Source organism: Sus scrofa, chromosome 17 (assembly GCF_054392235.1).
Source record: "Sus scrofa isolate SSC_HxYL_T2T_F1_AM1 chromosome 17, Sscrofa_HxYL_maternal_Yorkshire_Landrace_v2.0, whole genome shotgun sequence".
In the NCBI taxonomy this organism is placed as follows: domain Eukaryota; kingdom Metazoa; phylum Chordata; class Mammalia; order Artiodactyla; family Suidae; genus Sus; species Sus scrofa.
Genome location: NC_139399.1, coordinates 30,116,280 through 30,137,297, shown reverse-complemented (window position 1 = coordinate 30,137,297; position 21,018 = coordinate 30,116,280). Strand labels below are relative to the sequence as shown.

Below are 21,018 nucleotides of genomic sequence, written 5' to 3'. Positions count from 1 at the left end.
TCCAGATACTTCAAAATTTCTGTATCCTTTAGACCTGAGTCTGTTCCATGACCTCCTCAAGGAGAAAGAATTGATTCCTCTCTATAACTAGGTAGCCTTTATACTTCTTGCATTATTATAACACTTCTATGTTTCTCTCCTTTTATTCTTATTTATATCTCAATAAATAAGACCCTCAAATTTGACCCTCAAATTTGTAGGTTCTACCTCCCTTCTAACTAGTATGTTTATTTTGAACAATGAAAAAAGTAAGCAAAAGTTATAAAAGAGACATAATCAAGGAGATTCATTAAGTAATTATGCTGTCTTCAATGTGTCAAAGACTGCAATTATTTTTTAATGAAAAATTCTCATAGAATAAGATTAGTCAAAGTGGAAAGAAAATAAGCTATAAGTTAAAAGTCTTTCTTCCAATCTAATAAAATTACTAAATTCCTATATTTCAAAGACACCATAGAAATTGGGCACTGATCATAGTTTAAACAATCAGTTTCAACACAAATAAATCTAAATAATAAACAAACCTCAAAGATGAGTCACTGAATTTGTATGACCACGAATTTTGAATACAATTCTGTTGGATGGGGAAAAGGAAATAATTTATTCAACACTACCAAATCATTGTATTTATATTAATCTGTCACTGATTTTAAGATGCAGCTAAAAGTCAAGTAAGGGTAATCAAATAATTCATAGTAATATGTGAGCAGAAACACTATTCCAGGAGTTCAAAGATTTTTATTTATATCATTTTGAAAACAGGAATTACAAATTATTTGGTAGTCTAAGTATTATGGTCAAATATTCTGATAAGCACTTTTGTAAGATTAAGCTTTTCTTTAAATATTAAATCACAAATTATTAACTATATATGTATGTATATGTTTTCATATGTAACATGCATGTATATCCATCCTACTTTTAGATGTTGATATTTATTGCCAGTTCACACTGATAGTACATTTCCATCTGATTGTTCAATACTATTGTTTATCATGCTACAAAATGTTAAATACAACAACAGTTAGAAAATATGTCTGACATCTAGGAATATTGTTTACTTTCTATCAGAGCAACTTTATATCCATCAGGAGTACCTTTCTGAATTCTCAGCTTTAAGTCACAACATGGGAATGAGAAATCTAGAGATAACATATTATTCTCATTGAGAAACACAGAAGGTCAAAGAACAAGGAAGGTTAGGTAGCTAGTTTCCCTTTGTTAGATTTGTTTATTAAAGTGAAAGATTAAAACGTTAAAAACATTTAAAACATAAAAATATGCAGAGTTGTAAGCCTATCCACAACTTATTTATATAAAAGTATAACAATTCAATTATCAATTTCTGCTTTGCAAAGAGAAAAGAATCTCTAAAATAGTGTTTAAGAAGTTAGTCTCATAGTTTATGGATTACCTGAGGCTTCATCCAAATGTCATCAATTCTTTGAAAGAAAAGAATGAAACTCAAATTTATTTTTCTATCACCTTGTAACCCTAATATATAGCTAACACTATAACAAAAGTAAATTCCAGACTGATTAAAAGTTAAACAAAAAAGGAAAAAATCCATAGGAAAAAGGTAATTTAACATTTATCTTAGAAATAGAAGACCCTTCTAAACAGAAGCAATCATAAAGGAGTAAAAATTGTGTTTAAAAACAAAAATACTTATGTCAATCATACCTCAACAAAACACATATGCACATGTGCACGCACACACACACACACACACACACACACGAAATACAAAAACACCCTTCATAGATAAAAAGGCAAATGGCTAGAAAATAAGGCAAATGGCTAGAAAAATATTTTCAGCAAATGTAACAAAGGTTTAGGTTTTGGTTAAAGAATATATACAAAGAGGTAAGAATAAGCCTAAAGCTTTAAGAGAAAAATAGGCAAAAGTGCTTGAATAATTAATTTACAAAAGAGGACATTCAAATACAAAGAAATAAGCAAATTAAAATAAAGGGGAATAAATATATGTTTGACTGCCAAATTAGCAAAGATTTTAAAATATACTACCAAGAGATGGCAATGATTTACTAAACTTTGCACAAAGGAATTATTATAGAAATGTAATCAACCATTAGGAAAACTATTAAGGTAATGTGTATCAATAGCCTTCAAAAATTTTAAACTTTGACCCAGTAATTCTATTTTGGGAAACTATCCTAAGGAAAAAAACTTTTTAACATGTGGGGAAACACTTTTTTAATCATGTTTGCTCTTGTGACATTTATAATAATCAACTATATAAGAAACTACATAATATCTAAGAATGGGTGAGTAGGAAGGAAATGGTTAAGTAAGCCATGGCAAATTCAGTACTCTGCCACTTGGGACCTTTAACAGTCCACTTGATTATAAAATGAAGATAATACTACCTATGTCATAGAGTTGTTATAAGGACTAAACAAATTACTATGTGTAAAATAATTCACAAGTCTGGTACATAATTATTACTATACTATATATGCAGTCATTCAAAATTAAGAACATGGAAAAGGCTTATGATAGAATGCTATATGACAAAGTAAGTCACTAACAGCCAACCTGCAAAAGAAACTATACCAAAAAGGTCAACGGACAAGATAAAAAACAAAAAGATTTTGCTAAGGAATTGGGTATCATGGATTAACAGTCTACTGTGCATTTTAGCTGTGCACTGATATAAAGCTATAAGTTGGTTTAATTGACTAGAGCTAATTATTAGTTCTCTGGATCTAATAATTGTTAACTATGCAACTATCTAAACCAAAAGCTTTTCTTCCTGAAACACTTCTTACAGATCTCAGCTTCTTAAAAGTCTGTTACAGTGCTCTCAGCTGGCTGCCCTCCAAGTTTTCTAGCAAAAGCTCTAAGTGCAGAACCCTTGTCACTCACCCACATAAAGCACAGATAATGTCTATTTTAGTTAGATTTGCAATATTAACAGACTGGAATCAATAGTTCCTGAAGAGAATCATCTATTTTATGGAAGCAGAAAGCTGTTTGTATTCTATTTATGGTAACTAATTTTCAGTGTTACTTTCTCCCTGATGATAAGTTTCAGTAATAACCGACAGTCAAACACTGTTGTGCCTTTTTACTAGAGAGAGAGAAAGAGAAGGAGTGAGGGAGAAAGAAAGAAGCAGAGAGACAGAGAAAGAAAAATAAACCCAAATTACATTATGATGATATAAAAGAAATTTCATTGAGCGTCAAGATGTACAAATAAAAGCAATTATATCTGAGGTTGGCAGTTCCTGTCACTGCAGAAAAATTCTCATTCAGCTCATTTACAAAGGAAATATAAAGGGTACTGTGGCTTCAAGATAATCTTAAACATAAGCATGATTTAAGGGAAGAGAAAGAGAAGAGGGGAAGCGGCCGAGGGAGAGAAGTGATTGATTGTTATCTCTTGCCAAACCAGAAACAGAAATAATATATACTCCACCAGGGAACTATATAATACATATGGACAAAGATTGATGGGCTGGGTTAATTAACATAGAGTAGGGAAAGGTCCTTTTCTTTTAACATTTTATGTCTATTTGATGGATTACCAGAGTTTTAGATTCTGAAAGTGATAAGATCAAGTTTCTAACTCAATTATAAGACACCCAGTGGCTGATACAGAAATAATGGATTGGCTCCTAATGTATATAATTGGTCTATCAACTTAATATCTGGCGTCAGATGCTCCTAGATTCCAACTAGAAGCAATGCTTGGTCATGTAATCTACTCCATATCCATTCCTGGTTGGTTGCTCCCATAGGATATATATACAAAGGGGAAAGAGTTAATAAATTTATCAGATATCAAATTACCAGTCTCCTCTCTAACAACTAAGTCACACAGCATGCCCCTCCTTTCCCTCATCAACACACATCCACAGCCCCCTGTAAAGTTTTCCTGAAGTAGACAGAATACGGATCTATGGCCAGAAATCACCAACCACTCACCATTCCCCACACTGTAAAATATAAAAAGGAAAAAAAAAAAAAAAAGTGAGCTCATTCTTCCTACCCTCCTTTTTTTTTTTTTTTTTTTTTCTTTTTTCTTTTTTTAGGGCCAAACCTGTGGCATATGGAAGTTCCCCAGGCTAGGGGTTGAATAGGATCTGCAGCTGAGGCCTACACCACAGCTACAGCAACACAGGATCTGAGTTGCCTCTGTAACCTACACTGCGGCTGCAGCAATAACGGATCCCCAACCCACTGAGCAAGGCCAGGGATTGAACCTGCATCCTCATGGTCACTATGTGAGGTTCTTAACCCACTGAGCCACAAGGGGAAGTCCTACCTTCCTTTTTTGTAATATAAATGTGTCACTTCTAAAATCATGCCTATCTGACTAACATCTAGAATCAGCATTCAGTGGATATAAGCTACACACATGCACACAAATTTTAATGCTATACACATGACACTTTTAAAAGGCCGTCTAGCTTTATACTCATCTACTCATCTGATGTGAGTGGTAAACATGCCAGTTTCTTTTACTTTAATGTCAGTCATCTCCTGAAAACCATAAAACAAGCTAGTAAGAAAATTTCAGTTGAAAGTGGCATTTAAAAAGTCACTTGCAGGATCTTAGTAATACCTTTTAGAAGACTAAAAATATTTTCAGTTAGTCAGCAACATCTTTGCTTTATCAATTAACCACAGCATATTTTGGCTCCCCAGTCAACTTTTTGTGTTACCCAGAATAGCTTTCCCGCTTTCAGGCTCCTGTCAGTTTGTGCTTATGAATGTAAAGACTGCATCTTAATGTGAGCCAACAGAAAAGATAACAAAGAAGGTAAATCTCCAGGAAGGATAAAGATATTATGTATCTCAAAAGCCAAAATGAAGTTTATTTAATTATTTGGAGCCCTTATCTTTACTGTCATTCCCTTCTATAAATATGTATGGCCTAGAGGTAACTACATGTAGGGGCAAGCAGTGTCCTCACAGTGTGATTATTCCATGGGAGGCTTATATGGTACGTGTACAGAATGTACTATTTTATCTGGTTACAGGAACCTCCTCCCTGCCCCTTCCCCCAACACACACCTGATTACAATGGGAGCAGTTGACAGCTGAGCAGGAGAAGGGCAAGACTGGCCCAAACTGGGACATTTCCTAGGAACCAGGGATTCTGGAAGCAGGAAAGTCAAGTCAGAAACTTTAGTCTTTCTCTGGTGGCAAAGCTTTATTATGTAAAACCTAAGAGCTGTCAGTAACCTAACCATACTTTCTGAATGTAGGAAGCTCTTCTGCAAAGAATGAGAAGTACAAGAACCAAATAGAGAAAGAAGCCAAAATAAAAAATGGCTAAAAATCCCAATAGCATTTAAGCCTCTGCTTGCAGTTCTTCCCAAAGCCCAGGTGCATCCCTGACCTCTCCTGCCTCAGTCATGCTGAAATATGTATTAGGATACTTCTGTGCTCTCTCTCTCTGTCTGAAGTGACTTGGTCTAGTTGTATAATACTATTGTTTCACTTGCTCAGCCCCTCAAATGGCTGAGAGCATAACAGAGAAGATAATATCAGAAAGTCTCATTAATGTGGTGTGGTAAGTCCATCACGGTATGGATTTACAGACCACAAATCTATCTGAGGAGGCACTGGGAGGAAGGAAGGTATTAGAAGGTATTGTTACAAGGCTGCTGCCCCAGAACCGTACTCTTGCCCCCTTGCACAGCAACTAACATCTATCTTTAAGTCACAGGATCTGGACACAAAGAAAAGAAGTTAGATGAAGGAAAAAAACAAAAACCAGATAGAACCAGCTGGAACAAAGATGACAACAAATCTGACCTTCAAGAGACTCTGCATCTCATTAGACACTGATTTTAATACATTAGCATGTAAATAACACGTCAGCCTTGCTGCCCTGACTGGAATTTCCAGACCAAGAAGGATAGAAAAAGGAGTGACTCCCCATTTCCAGGAAAAAACCCACCACCTCCCAGAAAACTAATGCACAGACCTCCCCTTCATTATCCTCATCCCTCCTCCTACTGTCCTTACCCCTCAAAACCAAACCCCTCCCACCATGAGGGTGAGAAGCTGACTTGTGAACTAAGTCCCTACGTCTCCACTCTCTGGCCATTGAATAAAGCTTCAATCTCAGCTTCGGTTTAGTTTTGGGGCTGTGCAAACTTTTTTTTTGGGGGGGGTCTTTTTAGGGCTGCACCCATGGCATATGGAGAGTCCCAGGGTAGGGGTTGAATTGGAGCTTCAGCTGCCAGCCTACACCACAGCCACAGCAACACCAGATCTGAGCCACATCTGTGACCTAACCTCAGCTCACAGCAATGCCGGATCCTTAACCCACTGAGCAAGGCCAGGGATCAAACCTATGTCTTCATGGATACTAGTCAGATTCATTTCTGCTGAGCTACAACGGGAACTCCTGGCTGTGCAAACTTGAATGAAAAAAGAACTTTCAAAATGGATAAGCAATGAGGTCCTACTGGATAGCAGAGGGAACTATAGTCAGTCTCTTAAGATAGACCATAATGGAAGATAATATGACAGAAAGAGTATATATGTATGTATGACTGGGTCACATTGCTGTACAGTAGAAATTGACTCAACACTATAAATTAAATATACTCTTAATTTTAAAAAATAAATAAAAAGAACCTTCCCCACCAAGGCAGGGGGCCTTGAGCAGGCTAGAGCCCAAGGTGGGGTCCAAATGAGCTAATTTGGTAACATGTGAGAATAAGCTGTGACTAGAATCTTGAAAGACAAGGAGGAGATGGCAGGGGGAGCTGGCAGGAGGGGCATTCCAAGACTAGGCAAAGAATGGCCAACACAAAGGCAAGGAAAAGCAAGGCAACATGATGTGTATCCCCAGCACATGGTCATGGGACCGACTGTCCTATCCCTCTAACTTTAACAATTCTGACAGTTTTTCTCTTTTTCTATCCCCTTTCCCATTGGTTTCCCCTCTTAATCCTTTCCAAAGATTCAAAAATAAAACTCATCTTTAATAATAAAATACATATTTCCCATTCATAGGCAAATTCCTCATTATAAGAAAGCTAAAGAGGAAGCTCCTTTTTAAAAAATAATTCAAGTTAAATTTAGGCTCCATCTCACAAAGAAAGAAAAAATACTCTGTATCTATTACATTTCTCTTTCCTTGCAGACTGGATGCATTTTCATTCATTTTTATGCTCTCATTACACAAGGGTTGATAAGCAGGTTGAACTTGATAACATTCTCTCACCTGAATTGCAGATCTAATAATTCCAGATAAAGACTGTCTCAATCTTGCTGATATGTCTGCACTGTTCAATTATGTAATAAATAATGACCTTTTTTTAACAACATGTAATTCTCTCTAGGCATCAAACCAGGCTTTCTTTTCCACTGCTAAACAGTCCCACCCTTGTTCTGCTTTCAAATCATTTTGGGCTCAGCCAAGAGTTTTATTGCTCAGTCAGGTCCTCCTCTGGTTTCCAACTTTGCATCAGGCACTGGCCCAGCTGACTCAAGGAAGGCTGTTACTTGCCCTATCCCCCAGTGGAGTTGGTGCTGTGCTACTTCTGCTTGCCACCACCATGCCAACCACAATTTCAGCTTCCCGCTATAATCTTAGTCGTTTTTAATCCCTTTCCACAGTGTCTTTTAGGTATTTGTCACAGCAGTTGGTGACAGTCCCTGCTAGAGAGCAATTCCCATCCAGCCCCTAGAATGGCCTCTGGATGAGGACTGGTAGGCCCACCCTTCTTCATCTACTTAGTCAGCTATTTGAGCTGAACTCCCCTGAGAGCTTCCAAGTCCAGCTTGAGGAGAAAGAAATCTCAATATGGGCAGGACAGGAATATAAGCAAAAGCGACTGAAATCAGGACACCTACACATTGCAGTAGTGATTTCTGCCTTGATATGCAACAACCTGTCGTTTATTCTGACCCTGCTATGAGCCATTTACCCACCAGCAGATCTCAGCTTCAGGTTTTTAGGAGCAGCCACAGCCCTGGTTCCCAGGCAAATCATGATGCAAAACAGGGTGAGAAAGAAGGTGTCCATGCCCCAACAAAAGCAGGACTTGGAATCAAGTCAGTTTGCCCAGTATATTGACCTGGGGCTCAGTCCCTGCCTTACAATCACTGAACTCCTTCATTATGCTCTATTTGTGGTCAGGCCTTCTTCACTTGGACCTTCTTCTGATAATAAATTTCTAGTCCCTAAGTTTCTACCCCTAATTTATCTTCCTTTTCAGTATACTTCCCTATTGCTAGACTGAGGTTCTGATTTGTTTTCTGGGATGGTTATTCTCTATTTAACTCTTACTGAAATCCATATTCTGCCCTACTATGTGTCCCAGGAGGCTGATCCTTAAGGATTGCATTATGCAGAGTCCTTTGCTGTCCAGCTTCCAGTGAGCAATGAGTGAGTGCCACCAGCATGAGATTAGGGGGTGAGAGAAGAAAAGGGTGAGGTTACTTCTGCTCTATTCCCTCTCCACTTCAATATTCCACCTCTAGCTGCATCCTTCTACACCTACAGCTCTGGTTCCTCCTCTAGAACTCAGGTTCTTTCTTGGCTCCAGTAACACTATTTTCTCCCCTTGATCCCTCAGCCCCAGGAATGTAACACATTTTTGCTAATGCTGGTATCTAGGAGCCACACTAGCCATTATCTTGTACACTTAACCCCCCCACAACTCCACAAATAGTCCCTCCATTAAAGTCTCTTCATTTAAACTATATAATATGAATTTGTGTTTCTTTCTAAAGCCCTCATAATATAGCATCTGCAGTAGAAATCTACTATTTTGGTGGGCTTGAATCCACACCTCACCCCACAAATCACTTAGTAAAAGCAGCCTAATTTTTATTGCAGGCTTCTACTCCCACCCCACAAAGCCCGTGTGTTTTAGCAGTAAGTTCACTCTATCCCTGACTCTAAGAATGGAACATGAGACTGAGACCTGTGATCACCAATGTAACCTTAAATCACAATAAATAAATAGCTAGGGATGGACACATGAACTAAGATAGTCCAACTCAACTAAAGTCCAGAGCTTCCACTTAACAGCCAAGAAAGATAGGCTTTCCTCTACTAGATAAGACTGTGTTGAAGATATGATATTGGAATGCTTCAACGTGAAGGTTCTGGGGGGGGGGGGAGGGTGTACTGTGTGATGGGACAAACAGAACAGAGAAAACTGCAAAGAAGACAGGTCCTCAGTGACATCATTTGAGCAGCTGGATCAAGTCTGCTTGGATAATAACTCCATAGGGATTTTTTGGTTAAATGAAACATTTTGGTTTTAGTAACTTTGAGATGGATATTTAGCCACCTGAAGAAGAAAGAACTCTAAAGGCTATAGTGCCATTGTCTAAGTAATTGCCTAAGTCTACCTCAAACCCCTGTGAAGGCTAGGGACTTGCTGTATACACACAGATCACCCAGATGTCAGCCAGCAGCCCACCTCTACCTCCAAGTGCTTCCTAGGAGGAGACCTCTTTGCCTGCATCATCTTCCTGTGGGGGCTTGCACTACACCATCTCTGATCCCAAAGCTATACATAGGAAGATGGCCAAAGTCCCTAGACAGCATGCCTAACTGGATCTGCTCTGGCACCTCTCACCTGAAGGGGCAAAACTAGTGTACCTTCCCACATATATCCTGCTCACTAAAAATAAACCATGATTCCTTGTTAATATATCTTAAGATATGCCAACCATGTGTCTCCTGAGCTGCCAATTCCCTGTCCTCCCATACTTGCTAACCATGTCCTCTTAGATGCTACCACTCATCATTCCAAATATACTCTCAACCTGCCACTCATATAACTCCCTCCAAAGATAGGATCCAAACTATTTACAGCAACCTTTTCCTCACACACCCTACATCAGACTGACATGTATAGGGCATATTTGTCCTATGCCTGTACCTACACAAAACTCCAGAGCTTACCATAAGTTCCTATCTCTCACCAATGTATTTTACCAAGATTCCAGCATGACATTCTGCTCTAAAACTTTCCCAATACCATGAGAATATATCCAAAATGTATTCACTCCATCAAAATATTTTTAATAATAATTGTGTACAAAACCCTGCAAGGGACTCTAAGGGATATATAAAGATTAATAAAATTGAGTCCTAAGAAACTGTCCTCAAGAAATGTCCAGGCTAGTAGAAGTATAAGAAAAAACACACAAACAACTTTTTATTAAAAAAATGATGTGTGCCATAATAGAGAACTCCAAGGGACAAGAGGTAACCTCTGGCTGGAGATGTCAATAAAAGGAACTGAGAAGGAAGCAATTAACAACTATAGAATGCCTATGACACCTCAGATACACTGAGGAACTTTGTATATAGTTCGTCCAGCTCTCACCTGATATATTCAAAAGCCTACATTTCTCCCTTCCCCCAAATTATGCAGAAGCCAGATAGTACTTATCAAGGACTAGGAGACTGGGGTTTATAAGATGGGTACAATTTAGCCAAGAGTGTATTTGAAGCCCCCCCCCAAAAAAAAGAACATGAATAAAAGTTCGAAGGCATGAAAGCTGAAGCATGTACAAAAAATATAAACATAAGTGTGTGCATAAATGTAAACTTAGACAAGGGCAGTATTGGTATGAGCGGAATGTATCTCTAAAGAAATGAAAAAAATCTGGATAAAATGAGGTTAATTTCTATGATTTAATAAGGAATCATATTCTTTTATTTAGTTAAGTGGGGCAGGGGGTAAAAATAAAACCATACAAAGATGCTAAAGGCAATTTCATTTCCTGTCCAGCCTGAAGATGAAAATCAAACCATTATTTTTCTGCAACTCTTTTCAAGTGCTCCTTACAATGGCTGATAAATTTGAAGTTCAGATAAGGAGTGAACATGAGACAAGGAGAACAGACTTTTGCCAAGGGGAAGGGAGTTAGAAGTGGGATGGAGTGGGAGGTTGGGGTTAGCAGATGTAACCTATAGTGCACAGAAGGGATAAACAACAAGGTCTTACTGTATAGCACAGAGAACTATATTCAATGTCCTATGATAAACCATAATGGAAAAGAATATAAAAAAGAATGTGCATATGTATATATGTATACTGAATCACTTTGCTATATGGTAGAAATTAACATATTATAAATCAACTATACTCAATTTAAAAAATTAAGGTAAGGGTTTCCATTGTGGCTCAGTGGTAATGAACCCGACTAGTATCTATGAGGATACGGGTTCGATCCCTAGCCCCACTCAGTGGGTTAGGATCCGACGTTGCTGCAAGCTGTGGTGTAGGCCACAGGCATGGCTCACATCTGGCACTGCTATAGCTGTGGTATAGGCTGGGAGCTGTAGCTCCAATTTGACCCCTAGCCTGGGAACTTCCATATGTCACACCTGTGCCCTCCCCCCCCCCCACAAAAAGGAATAAAATGAGGGATGAATACTTTATGCACATCTCAATTAAACATATTATCTCTTGGCATCAATAATTAAAAGTTGGCTGTACCTATAAAGGTTACTTTCTATAAAGTATTATGAATACTAATTAGGACTTTCAACCCAATAGATATGATCATCTCCAAAAATAATTCTGGACACCTTATTAAGGCATGGAGACATCATACATAATCTGTAATTTCAACATTGTATGTTCTAGCTTCTTGGAGGTAAATAAAAGAATCACAAGAAGTGCAGCTATTATATAAATAGAGCAATGACAAGGCAGAGGGGGTAGGGGGGAGGACTCACAAAATGACAGTTGTAGAGCTAGTAGTACTCTTCAAGGTCATCACCAAACTCTGCATTTTGTAGAAGAACTTGAGTCTAAAGAAGTCAAGTGGTGCATCCAGGTCAACTTGGCTCCTGAGCGTTAAGTCTGAATCAGAACTCAGTCTCCTGATCTGTGTTCATAGCCCTTTCTACCACATCAAGTCTCCCTCTTACAAAAGTTTCTGATATAAAGATATCTTCTATGTATGAAACTCCTTAATGCTGCTTAATGGAGCACCCTTGAGAAAATTTTTATGAAAATGTCTGGGAACTGACAGTCACCAGTTCAATTTCCAGTTAATACAGAGACTTTATTCATTGAACATTAACTGAAATGGTTTTTATGCTAATAGAGTTTATTTTACCGCAGATTTTCATAATAGCATCACCAGGCAGTTTAAAATACATGAAGTGTTCTTACAATATAAGAATTCCAAACCTGTTGTAAATGCAAGCAAAAGAGGAACTGATACTCAGGGTGACATCCGTACAATTCTGGACTCACATATTTCACCCTCTTCATAAAAGCTGCCTTCTCAAGGAGGCACTTTGTCCTCTGGGCCCTCCCATAAAGTCTGCATTCCAACATGAGCTTGACCTCAGTCAGCCTCACGCTATCCCATAAAATTTTGTACTACTATTTTTTCCTCTAAATGTACTTATTTTCTGTATTTATATGAAATTTTATACCCCTATAACCTCAAATACTCTAATTGTAAGCTCATCCGAGAGGTGGGTAGATAAATATAAGTAAAAGAAACCTAAAACCTACTCTAAGCCAATGTTCAAAACATAGACATTTGAATAAATCTCAAAAATTCACAAAAAGTCTTTGTTTAAAGAAACTCTGAAAAAATTGAAAAATAAGTGCAAATCAATAATAATCAAAAGTTTAATAAATTGGCCATATTTGTGCTAAAGCATGGGATATCTTTGTGGAAATAGTACTTAAAAGGTTATTGTCCTATGTTCAATTATCTCTATGGTCAATTTATCTTCTCAAAAGTTTGGTTTTGTTTGTTATTTTTTCCTCACTTTCACATTTTAGGAATTCTAGCGAAATAATCAAGGCATGAAATAACCATAAACAATCTTGTGTGATAATCTACCATGAAATTTCAATGGAATCACTGAAAATAAAAAATAAAGATGTCAATGTAGCACCACAGCATGAAGGAGCAGCACATGTAAGCATTGGTGTATAAAAAAAAAAAAAAAAAAAAAAAAGGAAGAAGAAGAGAGAGAGACGCATTCATTCAATTGAGTTACTGCCACTCTACAACTGAATGAAACAGAGCGAAAGATGAATGCCCACAACAATCCACCACATTAAGTGAAATGGAATGAGAAGCACTTTAATTGGATAAAATTTAAGAGCTGAATTACAAATGCCACATAAATAAATAGGTCTAAATAATGTGGGGTTTTTTTTCCAGTTAAATAATGACTTTAATAAAACAGATGAAAATGTAAGCTGTGTTGTTTTTTCTGCCTGTCAGAATCTCATTAGCATTTCAATTTAAATTCTACAAGTGCACTCAAATCTCTCATTTGTACATCTGGCATAACTCAAAACACTGCCTTACTTGTTAAAAAAAAAAAATTAAGGCAAATGAGCCAATTCACAATATCTTGCAGTGGTATTTTAATGGGTGAAAACAATGTTTTTATTTCAATGTTGCATAACAGCAGGGGCCTCCATGTGAAGAAATGAAAAGATTTAGATAACACTTTCGAAGAAAATTTGTATTTATAAGAAAATCTCAAAAGCATAGAATTAAGTGTTAATGCTGTCTTTAACTTATTTTATATAGAGTTAACATGAAACATTAATTTTTCTTTAGAGTAAGCTTAGAAATGATCTCTAAAGAAACAATTAATGAAACTATAATTCCAGGTAAATATGACATTACTGCAAAGTTCTTTGACTATGACAAAGGTTTCCTAATATACCATCATAAACACCTAAAATTAAAAAGAAAAACATAGGAAACAATTCTTCAAACTACTTGTGTTTAGCAATGGGTTAAAAATAATGGTGCATATAAGAATTATTTATAAATCATATAAATAATTTAAATATGTACTCCTAAGGTTAACCCCAGAAATTATGATTCATAGATGTGGAGCAAAATATAGACTTTTTAACATAATCCCAGGTGATTTTTAATCAAGTGGCCCATGGTCTACAATTTGAGTAACACTAACTTATAGGATAAGATTTACTGCCTTTAGGCTGATAACTAAAAGTCTTTGATAATCTGGCTTTATTCTACTTTTTGATTTTATTCTGTAGGATGAACTACCCAATTTGACCAATTGCCATCTCATCACCACCATCTTAGCTTAGTGTGCAGTACCAAAATCTAGATCCTTTAAATCGCATTTGGGTACACATCAGTTGAAGGTAAATTCATGGGATATGGAAAATAGATAATAGGTGTTTGCCTTAACTCCAACCTCAGAATCAGAGAGATCCTAAAGGGAAGTTTCCCAAGGTGGGAAGGAGCACAGGGAAACAAGGAATCAGTGGTACAAAAAAGAATATTTACCTAAGACTAACCTACAAAGTTCACTTGAGTCTGTTTACAGAAAGCATTTCATGTAGGTAATTTTTTTTTTTAGGCCACACCCACAGCATATGGAAGTTCCCAGGCTAGGGGTCAAATTGGAGCTGCAGCTGCCAGCCTACACCACAGCCATGGCAATGCGGCATCCAAGTCAGATCTGCAACATACATCACAGATCACAGCAATGCTGGATCCCCAACCCACTGAGCAAGGCCAGGGATTGAACCTGCATCCTGATGGATACTAGTTGGATTCATTTCCACTGCACCACAGAGGAAATTCCCAGAAAGCATTTCATCTTAAAGGGGAATCTGATTAGGTCTCATTTGTTTATTTTTGTTTTTATCCCCATTACTCTAGGAGTCAGGTCTAAAGAGATATTGCTGCAATTTATGTCAGACAGTATTCTTCCTATGTTTCCTCTAGGAGTCTAAAAGCTTTTGCACAGCAAAGGAAACCATTAAAAAATGAAAAAACAACCCCTAAATTGGGAGAAAATATTTGCAAATGATGAGACCAACAAGGGCTTAATTTCCAAAATATACAAACAGCTCATGCAGCTCAATATAAAAAAAAAACCTCAATCATAAAATGAGCAGAAGACCTAAACATACATTTCTACTTCCCCAAAGAAGACATATAGATGGCCAAAAGGCACATGAAAAAGCATTCAACATTGCTAATTATTAGAGAAATGCAAATCAAAACTTCAATGAAGTATCACCTTACTCAAGTCAGAATGGCCATCATCAAAAAGTCTACAAATAATAAATGCTAGAGAGGGTATGGAGAAAAAGGAGCACTGAACTGTAGGTAGAAATGTAAATTGGTGTAGCTACTATGGAGAACAATATGAAGGTTCCTTAAAAAATTGAAAATAGAGTTACCACATGATACTATAATCCCACTCCTGGACATATACCTGGAGAAAACTCTAATTTGATAAGACAATGAACCCCAATGTTCATTGTAGCACTATTTACAATAGCTAAGACACGGAAGTAACCTAAATGTCTATTCAAGATGAAAGGATAAAGGAGATGTGGTACATATATAATGGAAAATTACATAGCCATAAAAAAGAATGAGATAATGCTATTTGCAGCAACATGGATGAACCTAGAGATTGTCATTCTAAGTAAGCCAGAGAAAGATAAACATCATATGATAACACTTATATGTGAAATCTAAAAAAAAAAAAACATTCAAATTGACTTATTTACAAAACAGAAATAGATTCACAGACATAGAAAACAAACCTACGGTTACCAAAGGGGAAAGGGAGGATACATTAGGAAGATGGGATTAACATCTACACACAACTATATATAAAATAGATTAACCAACAAGAACCTTTTGTATAGTACAGGGAACTATACTCAATATTACATAATAACCTATATGAGAAACCAATCTGAAAAGGAATATATGTGTATTTGCATATAACAATCACTCTGCTATAAACTTGAAACTAACATGACATTATAAATTAAGTACACTTCAATTCTTCTACAAATGAAAAAAACAAAATTTAATTTAATTTTTTACATATTTTAAAAGAGATTTGAAAAAATAAAAGCTGAATTTGTTACATTTAACAAAATTTTAGTTATGATTTTAATTATAATTAAAATTTTAGTTATAATTTTTTTTATTTATTTGTTTTTTAGGGCCACACCCACAGCAGACATAGTTTCCAAGGCTAAGGGTCAAATTGGAGCTGTAGCCGCTGGCCTATGCCACAGCCACAGCAACGCAGGATCTGAGCCATGTCTGCAACCTACACCACAGCTCACTGATCGAGGCCAGGGATTGAGCCTGCATCCTCATGGATGCTAGTCGGATTCGTTAACCTCTGAGCCATGACGGGAACTCCAATTCTGTGATAATTTTTAAGTCAAAGAATAAAATAGAAACAGGCTTTTGTTGATATTTCTGAAATTATTTCATCATTGTGTGACATCTCTCAATTCACTTTTAACACCTAATAGATAGTTATAAATACATCAAACAGAAATATTTGAGAACTTCATTAGTTTTTTCCAAAGGATGTTTTTTTAATCCTTTACTATTCCAGTCCCTTTTGAAGCATTATCATTTTACAACACTTGCCAATTTTCTTTACTTCAACTGTAAACTGTTAAATCCTCATTTATCAGTGTTTTTACATATCATTCAATAAATTCTGCAACATCATTTGCACCAACCCATGAAATCTATATCCTCAAAAGTTTCTGTCTTTTATAGTCAATTTACATTGCATTCTTTAAGGTCTGAAAGAGTCAATTAAAAAGCACAGAAACATTTTTACCACCTCTTGCAATCACTAAGAGAATCTCATGTGATATACAAAGGTAAGAGATTGTGTTAGATTAATCAGAGTGAAGACTAATTTTATATATGTTTACTTCACTAAAAAATGTTTTCTCATCATGCTTATCTTAATTCCTCATGGAATCTGGGAAGATGTGGATTGGAACCTGGGAAGGGGTGGAATATAAATAATCTGGTAACAACCCCATGTTGAAATCTAGAAAAGCAGTCAGCATTAAAAACATCTGTCAGAAGACAGCTAGCAAGCACCCCTAGGCTGGAAATCAGAAAGACCTGGGATAGAGCTATATACTTGAGGGAAGAAAGGCTCATAGGAACACAGCACATCACTGCATGCCAGGCTGGCCACTGCAGTGGGAGATTCTCCCTGAGCAAGCCAACTGAGTCAGGCAGTTATGAAGAAAAGTTTCGAAAACACAGTTTAAAACCTCTATTATTTATATTCTATAATATAATGTACACTTATTATTATGTGCAGAGGAGTTTTATATACATTTTCTCATTTAGTTTTCTCAATAGCCCTACTGAAGCTTGAAAAAACTAGTTTATCTAAGCTGAAGTGGCTGAGTTTGAATCTGAACCCAGGGATAGGTCCTCTGAACTATTATTCTGCAAACCTCTGTATTTTATATTGTTTTAATTTTATTTCGTATTTTTAATATTTTTAACATTAAATAAATATGTACATTGTAGATAACATATTATATTTACATAAATATATACAGACATACCTCAGAGATATTGTGGGTTCAGTTTCAGACTACCACAATAAAGTTAATATCACAATAATGCAAGTCACATGAATCTTTTGGTTTCCTACGGCATATAAAAATTGTCTACACCATTCTGTAGTCTATTAAGTGTGCAATAGTAGTATGTTTAAAAAAGTGTACACATCTTAATGAAATATAGTTTATTGCTAAAAAATGCTAACTATCATCTAAGCCTTCATCAAATCATAGCAATAATATCAAAGGTGACTGAGCACATCATAACAAATATAATAACAATAATAAAATTGGAAATATTTTTGAAAATTACAAAAACATGACACTGACACAGAAGCACAAAGTGAGCAGTATGCTTTTAGAAAAAATGGTGCTGACAGATTTGTTTAATGCAGGATTGCCACAGAACTTTAACTTGAGGGGAAAAAAACAGTATCTAGAAAGAAAAATAAAGCAAAAGCATAATAAAGAGAACAATATACAAATATATACTTGTATGTATAATATATTTTTATACATACATACATACATATATATTTTATACATATATGTATATATCTTTGTTTTAATGGCATACCAATCTTCCTCTCCCTAGTATCTAGTGACGTTTTATATACAATGGACATTCAGTAAATGCTGCTTGAATTAAAGTGTGGATCATATCCATAATTAAATTAATATTTCATCTAAGAGCATATGCACAACAATTATACCATTTTGGGGGGATTAAGTTTGCCTTTATCATTTCCAGGAAGAGTCTGAGGAGAAATGAACCACTCCCTAGTCATACAGACTCCCAAGGCATATGAAAGGAGGGTATTTTAACATTTGAGAGTCGCTCAGAACACGTAAAAATTCTCAGAATGAAGTACTTCTTTCCAGATTTACATAGCTATTTTAAATGACAATTTTGTGATTTTAAGATACTCAAGCTGTGATTTCAAGAAGTCTCCATCATAAAGCAAAGGAGGTGAAATGTTCTAACCCATCCCTGAAAAACAATGCATTCCTAATTCACTCAACAAATTATTATTAAGCATCTACCTTGTGCCAGACACAGTTCTAGACTGTGTAGTATACATATACAAGGTACCTACGGTAATGGAGTTTATACTCTAGTGAGATGTAACAAATAGTAAGAAGTAAACAAATTAACTTGATGCATTCAGTTGAGAATTAAACTGGGTGGGATGTGAAACAGGTGGCTACTGTGGCTGAGAGGTTAGAGAAGAGAACTCTGTAGGTTGAGTGACCGGAAGTCACTCAAGCCAAGGGTCTGGAGTAGAGCAGTTGAGACAAAACGCTGTACAAGAACCAAGTCCAGAGAACTTTCTATTTAATCAAAGGGAACGGGGGGAAATGTTCTGGGAGGGAAGAAGCCCTCCAACTGTGTTTTTCAATCTCACTCTTAACAGTATTTTTAAAAACTAACATCTAGGGCACTTACTTCATACCATAAATGAAAATTAACTTAAGATGGATAAAAAAACCTAAATATAAGATACAAAAATATAAAACAAAGAAGGAAATGTAGGGGGAAAAACTCCATGCCCTCAATTAGCCAATAGTTTCTTATATATGACAGTAATGGTACAAGGAGCCAGGAAAAAAAAATAGATAAACTTCATCAAAATTAAAAATGTTGTGCTTCAAAGGATAATATCAAGAAAGAGAAGAGAAAATTCACAGAAAAGGAAAAAAAAAAAAAAAAAAAAACCCTGCAAATGATATATCTGATAAGGGTCTAGTATCTAGAATATAAAAGAACAAAAAATAATAATAAAAAGACTGAATAACTCAATTAAAAATGAACAAAGAATCTGAGAGGGAGGGACTGAATTTATTTCTTTCCATGGAGAAACAGGGAATTTCCTCTAAAAGAAATATGGAAACTAGTTGAGTGATTCATACACATTAGATGAATTAGAAAAACTCACATTAAAGCAAATAGGAAAGGCTGGGACAACATAAATCTCACCCCCAGCACTGTACCATACAACAGAAGGGAACTCCCCACTTCCAGATTCTCCCTGAGGAGCCAAGAATTTGGACTGCATATCTCGTGTGCCAATTTACAAGGCTGCCACCTGTGGGCAGGCCTGCAAAACACTGAGCTTTGAAAGCTGATGAAGCTTGTATCCATGAGACCCACAGGAGTATAGAAAACAAAAACTCAGTTCTTAACAGGTGTGTAAGCAATCAACACAGCTAACCCTTCCAAGGCTCAATGCAGAAATGAGAATGAAGGCTCAGGCAAAAACACTCATTGTCCAGTCTTTCCTTCTAAGATGCCTGACTTCATAATTTACAAGCTACTGCCTGAGGATCCACCCAACTTCTCATTTAGCTTGCATTTAGGGGCTAAGCTGCAATTCTCCCCAGAGCCTGGGGGAGCTGGTGGGCACTTCCTCATCTTTTCCCTCTGGTTCATTCAAATGATAGAACCAGGTTAGCAGATTCTTCCTGGAAGGAGCTTGTTCACACATCTAGCACCCCAACTTTTATGACTGCCACCTAAAGGATGGGCCCAAAACCACCTAACTCTTGTAGCCAATAGGGCTTGTATTCACAAGTCCCACAAGATATAGCTAACAAAGAAATAGTTTTTAAATGGGCACAAGTGTACCTTATACACACAACTATATACCTGGGCTCAGCACAAACGGAGCCTGCAAAAATGCCCGTTGCCCAGTTTCTCACTGGAGCTTAACTATATGCCTTTGAAACTGCTACATGAAAATCTGACTTCTAATCGGCCTATATCGAGGACTGCAATCCACCCTTTTGGGACATGGATGGATTGTGGCACACCCTCAACTACTGGGAGCCACTAAGAACAAAGACAGTGACTTGGTTAATCACAAAGGTTTGAGAGATAACCAGGGATTCAGGACAGGCTGATTGACAAGTTTTATCTCCCACAGAAAACCATTCTGTCAAGACTGAGAGAGGTTACTGTTTCATCAAATGCACATAAACCAACACAAGACTCAACAAAAATAAAGAAACAAGGGAATATGTTCCAAACAAAATAATCAGATAAATCTCCAGAAATAGATGTTAATGAGAAAGAAAGAAGTGATTTACCCAATACAGACTTCAAAATAAAGGACAAAAATGCTGAGGTCAGAAGAGAATTGCACTAACAAAGTCAAAATTTAAACAAAGAGAAAGAAGACATTAAAAAGTGCCAAACAGAAATCATAGAGTTAGAAAATAAAATAACTGAAATGAAAAACTTGATAAAGGGGTTCAACAGCAGACTAGATCAAATGGAAGGAAGAATCAGGGAACTCAAAGACAGGAGAGTAGAATTCATACAATGAGAGGAGGAAAAAGAAAAAGAAAGGAAAAAAAGAGTGAAGATAGCTTAAAGGATTTATATGAAACCATTAAGTGGAAAAATATATGTATCATAGGAGTTTCAGAGGAAGATAGAAAGGGGCAGAAAGGTTATTTGAAGAAATAATCACTGAAAACTTCCCTAACCTAGAAAAAGACATCCATGTACAGGAAACCCAAAGGGAAACAAATAATATAAATTTAAAGAGAACCACACTGAGACATATTATAAATTTAATTGTCAATATTAAAAAACAAAGAGAGGAGTTCCCTTGTGGTTCAGCAGGTTAAGAACCCAGCATTGTCACTGCTGTGACTCTGG

General features: G+C 36.4%; 1 protein-coding gene across 8 annotated transcripts in view; it reads right to left on the bottom strand.

The window, feature by feature from the left end:
• The window catches only part of MACROD2 (mono-ADP ribosylhydrolase 2), a 2,051,375-nt gene that overhangs the window by 1,863,737 nt on the left and 166,620 nt on the right, over nucleotides 1–21,018 (bottom strand). The window lies entirely within an intron of this gene.